At 39.7% G+C, this 11,449-nt stretch overlaps 1 pseudogene; it reads left to right on the plus strand.

The window, feature by feature from the left end:
- The first annotated feature begins 4,122 nt into the window (after positions 1 to 4,122).
- Positions 4,123 to 4,584, plus strand: LOC102827852 (annotated as a pseudogene).
- The last annotated feature ends 6,865 nt before the right edge of the window (positions 4,585 to 11,449 follow it).

An 11,449-nucleotide genomic window follows, 5' to 3' on the forward strand; every position in this document is an offset into this window, starting at 1 on the left:
CATAGCTTTCAGAATCATAGCAACTCACAAGCCACCACAGTACGACAAACTGACAGACAAGTATATGAGTCCGTTATATATTTGATATATAATCCTTTGATATATGTGTTGCAAATATTTTCTCCAACTCCATGGCTTTCTTACACCCCTGATCAGAAACTTCCTGTCATACCTCAAAGTATACAGTCAAAATATCGTCTCTCAGCCCTCCAGGAAGTCCTTTTTTATACCCCACTGTCTTCATGAAGTCATTGTGGTTAGAATTTATTTGATGGCAATGGTTTGACTTTTGATTTTGTCCAACATGAATCTCCTGTTCCTATAAAATTGGTTTCCTCCTCATTTTCCCAAAGCACCATGCTTATTCCTGACTTCTTGCCTTCATCTAGACTGTGTGTTTGCCTAGATTCCTTGGGCACTCAGCCTCAGTGGCTACTGGATTGTTGTTTATAGCATTCATCTTTGCATGCCATTTGACATCATGCTCTATGTTTATTTTTGTTAGGCACTGTGCACTGTGGAGTTGATTCTGAAGTGACAACAGAATAAAACACTGTCTGGTCCTGTGCCAACCTCACAGTCATTATGCTTAAGCTCATTGCTGCTGTCACTTTGCTAATCCATTTTGTTTGGGGGTCTTCCTCTGTCACTGACCCTCCACTTTACCAAGCACAATGTCTTTTTCCAGGGATTGGTCTCTCATGATTAATTATGTGCTGTGGAGTCAGTTCCAACTCATAGAGACCCTGTACAGGGTTTCTGAGCCTGTAAATCTTTATGGGAGCAGAAAGCCTCTTCTTTCTCACGCGGAACAGCTGGTAGTTTAGAACTGTTGACCTTGAGGTTCACAGCCCTATTTATAACCACTACGCTACCAGAGTTCCTTGGTCCCTCATGATAATACGTCTGAAATACAAAAGAAAGGTTTTTACCATTCTGGCTTCTAAGGAGAATTCTGAATGTACTTCTTCAAAGACAGATATGCCTGTTCTTCTGGCAGTCCATGATACTTTCAATATTCTCCTCCAACACCATAATTCAAATGCATCAATACTTCTATGGTCTTCCTTATTAACTGTCCAACTTTCACATGCCTATGAGGTGATTGAAAATACCCTGGCTTGACTTGGGCACATCTTAGTCCTCAAACTGGCATCTTTGCTCTTTAACACATAAAAGAGGTCTTGTATAGCAGAGTTGCCTAATGCAATATGCCATTTGATTTCTTGACTGTGTTGATAGAACATTCAAGCAAAACGTAGTCTTTGACAACTTCAATCTTTTCTCCACTTATCATGATGTTATTTATTGGTCCAGTGGTGAGGATTTTTGTTTTCTTTACATTGAGGTGCAATCCATAATGAAGGTCTTCATCAGTAAGTACTGTAAGTCCTTTTTGCTTTCAGTGTGCAAGGTCATTGCATTACAGGTCATTAATGAGTCTTCTTCCAATCCTGACAGCATGTTCTTTTCCATATACTCCAGCATCTTGGATTATCTGCTCAGCATACAGATTGAATAAGTATGATGCTACAATAAAACCCTGGCACACACCTTTCTAAGGTTGATTGTACACCATTCAATGTCACCTTCTTCTTTTTGAATGATGGCTTGATCTATGTGCAGGTTCCTCCTGAGCACAATTACATGCTCTGGAAAACCCATTCTTTACAACAATATCCATAGCTTGTCTCTAGTGCTATTCATAGTGTTCCAATACTCAACATTCTAGTGTTATCTGACATTGTTCCACTGCTGTTTATAAGGTTTTCAGTGGCGAAACATTCAGAACTAGTCTTCTTCACCTGTTTTTTAGTCTATCTTTGTCTGGAAGTTCATCTGAAACCAGTCTACCATAAATGACACTGCTGATATTTTAATACCAGTAACATAGCTTTCAGAATCACACCAACATGAAAACCACTACAGTACGACAAACTGACAGATGAGAGGTGGTGCTCTGCATTAGCACTTTGTAACTATACATTTTGTCTTGCCACAGGGAGTTTAGTTCCTTGAGGATAGAATATGTGTCTTATTATTTCCTTTCTTTATTTAAGGCAGTGTTGTGAAAATATATATGGAGTCCAATACATTCATTTATTTATGAATTGTTGTTGTTGTTGTTAAGTGTCATCAAGTCGGCTTCGACTCATAGCGACCCTGTACAGGGTTTCCGAGGCTGTAAATCTTCATGGGAACAGAAAGCCTCATCTTTCTCCTGCGGAACAGCTGGTAGTTTCAAATTTATGGTTCGCAGCCCAACTTGTATAGAAAATCGTAAAGCCAAATCCATTTCTGTCAAGTAGATTCCAACTCCTAGGACAGATTCACAGGGTTTCTAAGACTGTAGTCTTTACAGAGGAGTCCTGGTGTGATGTTATAGGATAAGCACTGGACTGCTAGCTGAATTCAAACCCACCAGCCGCTCCTCAGAAACCCTCTACACAGTTGATATGAGTTGGAACTGACTGGATGGCACTTAACACCAACAACCTTTACAGAAGCAGATGGCCATATCTTTTCTCCTTCAGAGTGTCTGTATACGTAACCACGGTACCACCAAAGGTTCCTTTTTTCTGTCAGCATCTTAACCTAATATAGTTGACCATTTCTTCCTTTAATTTTTGTCTAGAAATTGAGCCAATTTTGTAAATTTGCATAGCTTTCCCACCAATCCTTTTTATTTTATAGCTCCAAATATTTCATTATGTAGTTGCAGATATGGAAGTAAAGATTTACCCTTTATGAAACCATTATACCATTATATTCTGGCTTTAGGGACTTGAACAAATTATATGCATTCAAAGTCAGAGTTGCCAGAATACCACTGTAATAAATTTTGAAGAAATAATTAAAAGAAAAAAGAAGTTCTTACTTACTAGTTTATGGTATATAAGAGTACTGAGGATAAGACTTGTGGTTCAATAGTGAATAATTGCTATCAGGACTGACTGTGAGTTTTGAAAATGTAAAAGTAGATGTTTTGTAACAAAAGGAAGGGAGTGGTTGACTTTGCAGTCCAGGAGCAGAGGTCCCTGGGACTATCAAGAGAGAAGAGTGGAGTGCGGGACCCTACCCAGAGAAGCAGTGACGCCAGAGATGGAGGCAGAGAGATGACATGGAGAGATGGAGTGGCTGGGACTCTGGGCTCAGGGAGGGAGAGGGACTGTGTGCTGACAGCCCGGAGACAGGCTTGCAGGATATACCCTTTGGTTGTTTGATAATGCAGGGAGGAGATTAGAATCATTGCAATGAAACAAAATATGATAGGATGAATAGAAAGCTAGTATTCTCCCATGTAAACTATCACATAATTCACAATAAAAAATAAAAAAAAAAGAGTACTGCTTCAGGTTCTCAGAGACCATATTGATACATCATACCAGTTATCCCTCTCACCAGCTGCTCCTTGGAAACTATACAGGGTCGCTATGGGTCGGAACCGACTCAACGGCACTTAACAACAATACAACAACCAGTTATCCAAGGAGCTCTGGTAGCATAGTGGTTACAAGTCATGCTGCTAACCTCTAGGTCAGCAGCTTGAAACTACTAGCGGTTACATGGGAGAAAGATGAGGCTTTCATAAAGATTTACAGCGTCAGAAACCCTATGACCGGTCACTATGAGCCAGAACCAACTCCGGTACATAGCCACCACCACCAGTTATCCAGACAAGAATACTTTGTGAAGAATGAGAGTATTTCTTTGGATATTAGTAAATCTTAGAGAAATAAAAGACACGTCTCTCTTTAGGAAATTTATAATCGGCTTACTGGGCCAGAATTTCCTTCCTTTTATCCACAGTAGCAACAACAATTATTTTAAAAATTGTTTTGCAAAGTATTGTATGAGGGGGCTTCAGAAAGTTCATGGAAAAGTGGAATTAAAAGATAATGGAAGAAATATGCAACTTGTCAACCAGAGAGGAAGAGAATGTAGCTGGTCCAACTAAGCCATGAGGGCTACTCTATCTATCCTCATTTGAAAACGAATGTCAGACTTGGGACTTATTTAGTACAGCGAGGGTGGAGCAAGGATTATCTCGCCCAAGGCCAGCTGCAGCTGCGCAGATCCCATTTCCACCCTCACCTCTGAGAAGCTGCAGAACCATCTGTCATGGCGGCAGGGCTGTTAGGTTTGTGTGCTCGCCGCCTTTTGGCTGCAACACCGATGCGGGGGCTCCCGGTTGCCCGTGTCCGCTGGGAATCCAGCGTCTCCAGAGCTGTAGTTGCACCGTCTGCCATGGTGGGGAAGCGGCGGCTAGAATCGACCATGCGCTGGCAGGAAGACCCAGATCCCGAGGACGAAAACCTATACGAGAAGAACCCAGACTTCCACGGTTATGACAAGGATCCTGTTGTGGACATCTGGAACATGCGTGTTGTCTTCTTCTTTGGCTTTTCCATCGTCCTAGTCCTTGGCAGCACCTTTGTGGCTTATCTGCCTGACTACAGGATGCGAGAGTGGGCCCGCAGGGAAGCTGAGAGGCTTGTGAAGTACAGAGAGACCAGTGGCCTCCCCATCATGGAATCCAATTGCTTTGACCCCAGCAAGATCCAGCTTCAGGAAGAAGACTGACCGGTTGCCGAATGGGACTCAAGAAGCCCTATCCTCCCCACTCCACCCATCCTCCTTTCTTCTCCTTAGAGTACCTAATTAAAGAGAATGATAATGGGGAAAAAAAAATAGATAATGGAATTTTCTTACAACCATTTTGAAACCCTATTGTATGTCCAGCAGTTCCTGGGGTAGTATTGTCTGGATGACCTCTTTGGGAATTTGGGAATATCAGGGATGATCTCCTGGGAAAGTGAACAGAACCTTCTGTTTATACATTAATTTATTCAACAAAAAATGATTGGATGCTTACCAGGGCTTAAAATAGAAAAAACTGAAGAATTCTTTTAGTGGTACAGGTGATTGGGAACATAGCTTTACACCTTTGAGAGAATTTCATAGAGAGCAACTATACAGTTTTACAAAATTTCTGAACATCTCTTGATGCTCTCTCAAAGATGTTTCTGAGTCAGTGGAGAGCTGATGCAGCCAATTCTAGCATTTCCTTTGTCTTTCTAAAGTGATAGGTTCAGGTATGCTTGGGGATACAAAATGCAGACATAACAATTTGCTTTTAATTTTCATGATTATAATACCCTTTTACAACACCCACTGTCAGCTTGATTTGTTTCAAGGAGATAAAATGATCAAGCTGATCTTTTGAATAACTGAGTTATTATTGCATATTTTCCATCTGTTCTCTCAGATAAAGCCTCCACTTCGGCATATATTCTCCGCCCTGGAAGGCAGGCATATAAGTACAAAACAAATGGCCTTGTTGATCTCTTGTTCCCATGTATGGTTGCACAATGGAGATCCTGGCAGGATGGTGGAGAGAGGCAGAAGAAGGTCAGGGTAGTTTTTCCTAATCCTAGTTTTTCCTGTGAGGTCATTTCAGACTAGCTGTGTCTCTTGATTGTTGCTCATTTCAATAGGGCCTAATAGGTGCATGTAGCTTTCTCCTCTCCTTTCTTAGTCTTAGATGTGCTAATAATCCTGGTGGTGAAGTGCTTAAAATGCTGGACTGCTGAATGAAAGCTTGGTGCTTTGAACCCAACAGCTGCTTCCCAGGAGAAAGTTGTGGCAATTTGCTTCTGTATAGGTCTGTAGTCTTGGGAGCCCTATAGATCAGTTCTACTCTGCACTACAGGGTAGATATAAGTGGGCAATCACTAGACAGCAGTAAAGCTGTTTTGTTTTGGGGTACTAATAATTCTGGGTTACTGTTTGTTGCTATAGTCTACTCTTTTAGAACTAATGACCCACTGCACAACAGAATTGAACACTGCTATGTGCTGTACTGTCATCACTCTTGTTTTTATATATGAACCAATTGCTTCTGCCACTATGTTAGTCCACCTCTGGGGGTCTTCCACTTTATCACTGACCCTCCACTTTACCAAGTATGATGTCCTACTCCAGGGACTGGTACCTGCTTATAACTTGTCTGAAGTATGAGAGACGAGGTCTCACCGTCTTGGTTTCTAAGGAGCGTTCTAACTGTACTTCTTCTAACACAAATTTGTTTGTTTTTCTGCTAGTCCATGGTACTTTAATATTCTTCTCCAATACTATAATTGAAATATAGTGATTTTTCTGTGGTCTTCTTTATTCACTGCCCAACTTTCTCATGCATTTGAGGCAATTGAAAATACCATGACTTGGGTTAAGCACATCTCAGTCCTCAAAATGATCTTTTTGCTCTTGAATACTTTAAAGAAGAGATCTTGTGCAGCAGATTTACCTAATGCAGAATGTTGCTTAGTTTCCTGGCTGCTGCTTCCATGAGTGTTGATTGTGGATTCAAGCAAAATGAAGTCTTAGCAATTTCTATCTTTCTCCATTTATTATGATGGTATTTATAGATCCAGTTGTGAGGATTTTTATTTTCTTGACACTGAGATGTAATTCTTACCGAAGGATGTGGTCTTCGATCTTCATCAGTAAGTATTTTAAATCCTTATCACTTCCAGCAAGCAAGGCTATATCACCTGTTTATCACAGGCTGTTATTGAATCATCCTCTAATCCAGAAGCCATGTTCTTTTTCATATAAGCCAGGTTCTTGGATGATATGCTCAGCATACAGATGGAATAAAAGGACACAACTCTGGCTCACACCTTCCCTAATTTTAATCCTTTCAGGAATCCTGATGTGGCACTGTAAGATAAACACCGGACAACAAAATTGGTTTGAATTGCAAGGTTGGTGGTTCAAAGTCACCAACTGCTCCTTGGAAACCTAATTCAGGGTCGCTATGAGTCAGAGTCGACTAGATGGTACATACCAACAACAGCATCTCTTATTCTATTCTAACAACTGCTGCTTAGTCTACTTGTTCCTCATGAGAACAGTTAAGTGTTCTGGAATACTCATTCTTCACAATGTTATCCATAGTATGTCATAACCCACACAATAAAAAACCTTTGCATAATCAATAAAGCACAAGTAAACATCTCTATGATGTTCTCTTCTTTTAGCCAATTTCCATCGGCAAAGGTATTCCTCACTCCACGTCCTTTTCGGATTCTAACTTTAATTTGTGGAATTTCCCTTCTGATACACTGTTGCAACCATTTTTGAAATATCTTCAGTAAAAATTTTTTTTGCATATGATATTAATGATATTGTTGGATGATTTCTGCATTCCATTGGGTCATCTCTCTTTGGAATGGGCACAAATAGGAATCTCTTTCAACTGGTTGGCCAGGTAGCTGTCTTTCAAATTTCTTGGCATAGATAAGTGAGTACCTACAGTTCTGAGTCACTTTGTTGAAAGATTTCAATATGTGTTCCATCGATTCCTGGAGTCTTGTTTTTTGCCAGTCCCTTCATTGCAGTTTGTACTTCTTCCTTCATTATTTCTTAATCATCGTTAATCATATGTTACCTCTTGAAATGGTTGAACATCGACTATTTTTTTGGCATAGAGATTGTGTATCCCTTCCATCTTATTTTGGTGCTTTATGCATCATTCAATATTTTGTCCATAGGATCCTTCAATATTGTAAATCAGTGCTTGAGTTTATTCTTCAGTTCTTTTAGCTTGAGAAATGCTGAATATGTTCATCCCTGTTGGTTTTCTAACTCCAAGTCTTTGCACATTTCATTATAATACTTTACTTTGTCTTCTCAATCTGTCCTTTGCAATTTTCTACTGAACTCTTTTACTTCTTTACTTCTTCCATTCCCTTTAGCTTGTCTTATGCTCAAAGACAAGTGTCAGAGTCTCTTTTGACTTCCGTTTTGATCTTTTCTTTCTTTCCTGTCTTTTTAATTATCCTTTCCTCTCTTGCTCTCTGATGTTCTTCTGGTCTTCAGTAATTAGGTATAATGCATCAAATCTACTCTTGAGATTATCTGTAAATTCAGGTGGGATATATTTAAGAACATATTTTGGCTCTCATGGGCTTGTTTTAATTTTCATCATATTCAGCTTGACCTTGCACATAAGGAATTGATAGTTCCACAGTCTGCCCCTGGCCTTGTTTTAACTGATGATATGGAGCTTTTCCACTGTCTCCTCCCACAGGTATAGTCTAGCTCATTACTGTGTATGCCATCTGGTGAGCCCATACATATAAAGTAGCTTTTTATGTTGTTTAGAAAAGATCTTTGTAATGAATAAGTCGTTGGTCTTGCAAGATTCTATCATGCAGTCCCCAACATCATTTCTATCACCAACCCCGTATTATCCAGCTACTAATCCTTCCTCTTGGTTTCCAAACTTTGCATTCCAATCACCAGTAATGATAAATACACCTTCATTGCATGTTTGATCAATTTCAGACTGAAGTTGATTGAATTTTTCAGTTTCATCAGCACTGGTTTAAGTGGCTGGTATATAAATTTGTATAATAAGGGTATCAAGTGATCTTCCTTGTAGGCTATGGATATTATCCTATCATAGATAACATTACACTTCAAAATAGAACTTGAAATGTTCATTTTTATGATTAAACACTCTTGAGTGTTTCATTTCCAATATAGTAAACCACATAATTGTTGGATTTAAAATGACCAATACCAGTCCATTTCAGCATACTAGTGCCTAGGATAATGATCTTTATGTGCTCCATTTCATTTCTGACAACTTAACAGTAATCCTAGATTCATACTTTGTACATTCCATATTCTAATTATTAATGGATGGTTGCAGCTGTATATCCTCATTTTGAGTTGTGCCCCACAAACAATTATGGTCAACTCTACTTTGAGAAGGTAGCTCTTCCCTAGGCATATATTTTTTATTTCCAACCCAAGGGTCATTTCCCCATGCTATTCAGATGACAGTGTTCCACTGCTATTCATAAGGTTTTCAGTAGCTTAACATCAGAAGTAGGTTGCCTCTCCTTCCTAGTCTCCTTACTCTGGAAGCTTGGCTGAAACCTATCCACTGTGGGTGACCACAGCTAGTATTTAAAATACTGGTGACATAGCTTCCTAGCATCATAGCAACACTCAAGCTGCCACAGTACAATAAACTGATAGATGAATTGCTGACTACTAATACCTTGTTATTGCTTTATCTTCTGTAGTTCCCTTGCTACCTGCCCAAATCTTTGTAAACATGCTATAATAAAACAAAAGCAAACTAAAAACAGTTGCCTGTGCATTGGTTCTGACTCATGGTTACCTAATGTGTTTCATAGTAGAAGTGTACTCCATTGAATTTTGATGCCTATGATCTTTCAGAAATAGATCACCAGACTTTGTTTCAAGGTGCTTCTGGATGGATTCAAGCTGACAACTTGTTGGTTTGTTAAGTGCTTAACCATTTGTGCCACTGTCAGATTGAATTGTAACACCCTCTATCCCTACCCCACTCGTATGTCTGTGTGGCTGGGCCATGACTCAGTTTGGCAGTTAGGTTATAGTCCCTATCTTGTGATAAACCAGTAAAGGATGGGATACAGCATCTCTTAGTTCCACCCAATGATACAATGTAAAAGAGGCTCCCAGAGATGTGGCCTGTAACATCTTAGATCTTACAAGAGATAAAAGGAGAAATAGGTGAGCAAAGAAGGGGGACCTACTGCCACCAAGATGAGCTGCAAGTGGTGTGTGTCCTGTGGACCTGGGGTCCCTACACTGTGAAGTTCCTCACTTCCAGGAAAGATTGATGCCAAGACACTTGGGCATCTCCAAGGGATGCTGGGCATTCAGATGCTGAAGGGAAACAAGGACCTTTTTCCAGAGCTGCTGCTCTGAATTTGGACTTCTAGTCTCTCAAACTGTGAGAAAATAAATATCTGTTTGTTCCAGCCATCCACTTGTGGCATTTCCATTATAGCAACACTAGAGAACTAAGGCAGCCACTTACATAAATACATTTTGTAAGTTTATCCTAATAAAAGTGTACTCTTTTGTTAGGATCATGGCTGATACACCACAGTTAAAAAAAAAAGATTCTGTTTATAAATGTGTGTGTATTTTAAAGTTGCATGCAAACTCATTGTGGTTAATTTGTAGGCATGATGCATTTTGACCCATTCTCCATATCTTAAAATGGCCATTGGAGCAATTGGCCATTGGGAGAAGCAATAGGTTATTAATCTACTAATCTACAGTGATGGTGGTGGTGGTTATGTGCCATGGAGTCGGTTCTGACTCATAGCTACCCTGTACAGGGTTTCTGAGGCTGTGAATCTTTGCGGGAGCAATCTACAGTAGAAGTTTCTAAATTAATTTTCATTCAAAAGCTAAGTGGGATTTCTGGCCAGTAGGGGAGCCTGGGCTGACACAAAGGCCCCTCATCCCAACAATACATAGTCTCTTGGATTACATGTGACAATAATTAAACATGTATCCAAACTGAAAGCAACAAAGGGAAATTTGCAGGTCCAGAATTAAAGATAGAATTAGGAGCAGTGAGCAGAGGCTGGATGAAAATGCCTTACAAAGGTAATAAAAGCTAGTTTTAGGCAGTAGTTTTAACCAAGGTTGTATATTGAAATCACCTTGAGACCTGAGCACAACACTGCTAATTTTATCTCTCATACTGAGATTTAATTGGTCTGGGCAACTTGGGCTGCTGCTGTAACCTTGGTGCTTGGGATTCCCATGGAAATAAATACTCCCAGGAGTCCACAGCCCAATGACATGTTCCATGAGAAAAGGAAGGGGGTCAGAAGATACAGAATAAGGTAGCCCTTTTATGCCCAGCTGAGAAAAGCTAACAATGTAAATCAATTAAAATAAAATATTCAAAGATTTAGAGGTATAGGAACATGATATTGTGATAAAGTGGGTAGATTTGAAAGAGAATTGGGAAAAAATTAGAAATTAAAGGAAGAGAAAACAAGAAATGGAAACTTTGAAAGCGAAGTTATAAGGTATGGGATATTGTTAGGTGCTGTTGAGTTGGTTCTGACGCCATGCACAACAGTACAAAACCTGCCCACCCTACGCCATCCTCACAATTGTTGTTATACTTGAGCCCATTTTCACTGTCACTGTGTCAGTTTATCTCATTAGGGGGCCTCCTCTTTTTAACTGACTCTCTACTTTACCAAGCATGATGTCCTCCAGGGATTGGTTCCTCATGATAACATGTCTGAAGTATAAGAGACAAAATCTTACCAGCCTGGCTTCTAAGGAACATTCTGACTGTACATCCCCAACACAGATTTGTTTGTTCTTCTGGCAGTTCATGGTAACTTTAATATTCTACTCCAACACCATAATTCAAATGCATTGATTCAAAGGGAGTGGGACATAATAACAAAATCCAACACATACCTAGAAGATATTCCTTAATGACAGAATAAAAAGGGTGAAGAGAGGCACAATGGTGGAGAATATTCTATACTGAAGGGAGATACAAATCTCAAATTGAAGAAACACACAAGCCCTAAAGAATAAATAGAAGGAAATTATCTCAACA

This window comes from Chrysochloris asiatica, unplaced genomic scaffold (assembly GCF_000296735.1).
Source record: "Chrysochloris asiatica unplaced genomic scaffold, ChrAsi1.0 scaffold00029, whole genome shotgun sequence".
Taxonomy (NCBI): Eukaryota; Metazoa; Chordata; class Mammalia; order Afrosoricida; family Chrysochloridae; genus Chrysochloris; species Chrysochloris asiatica.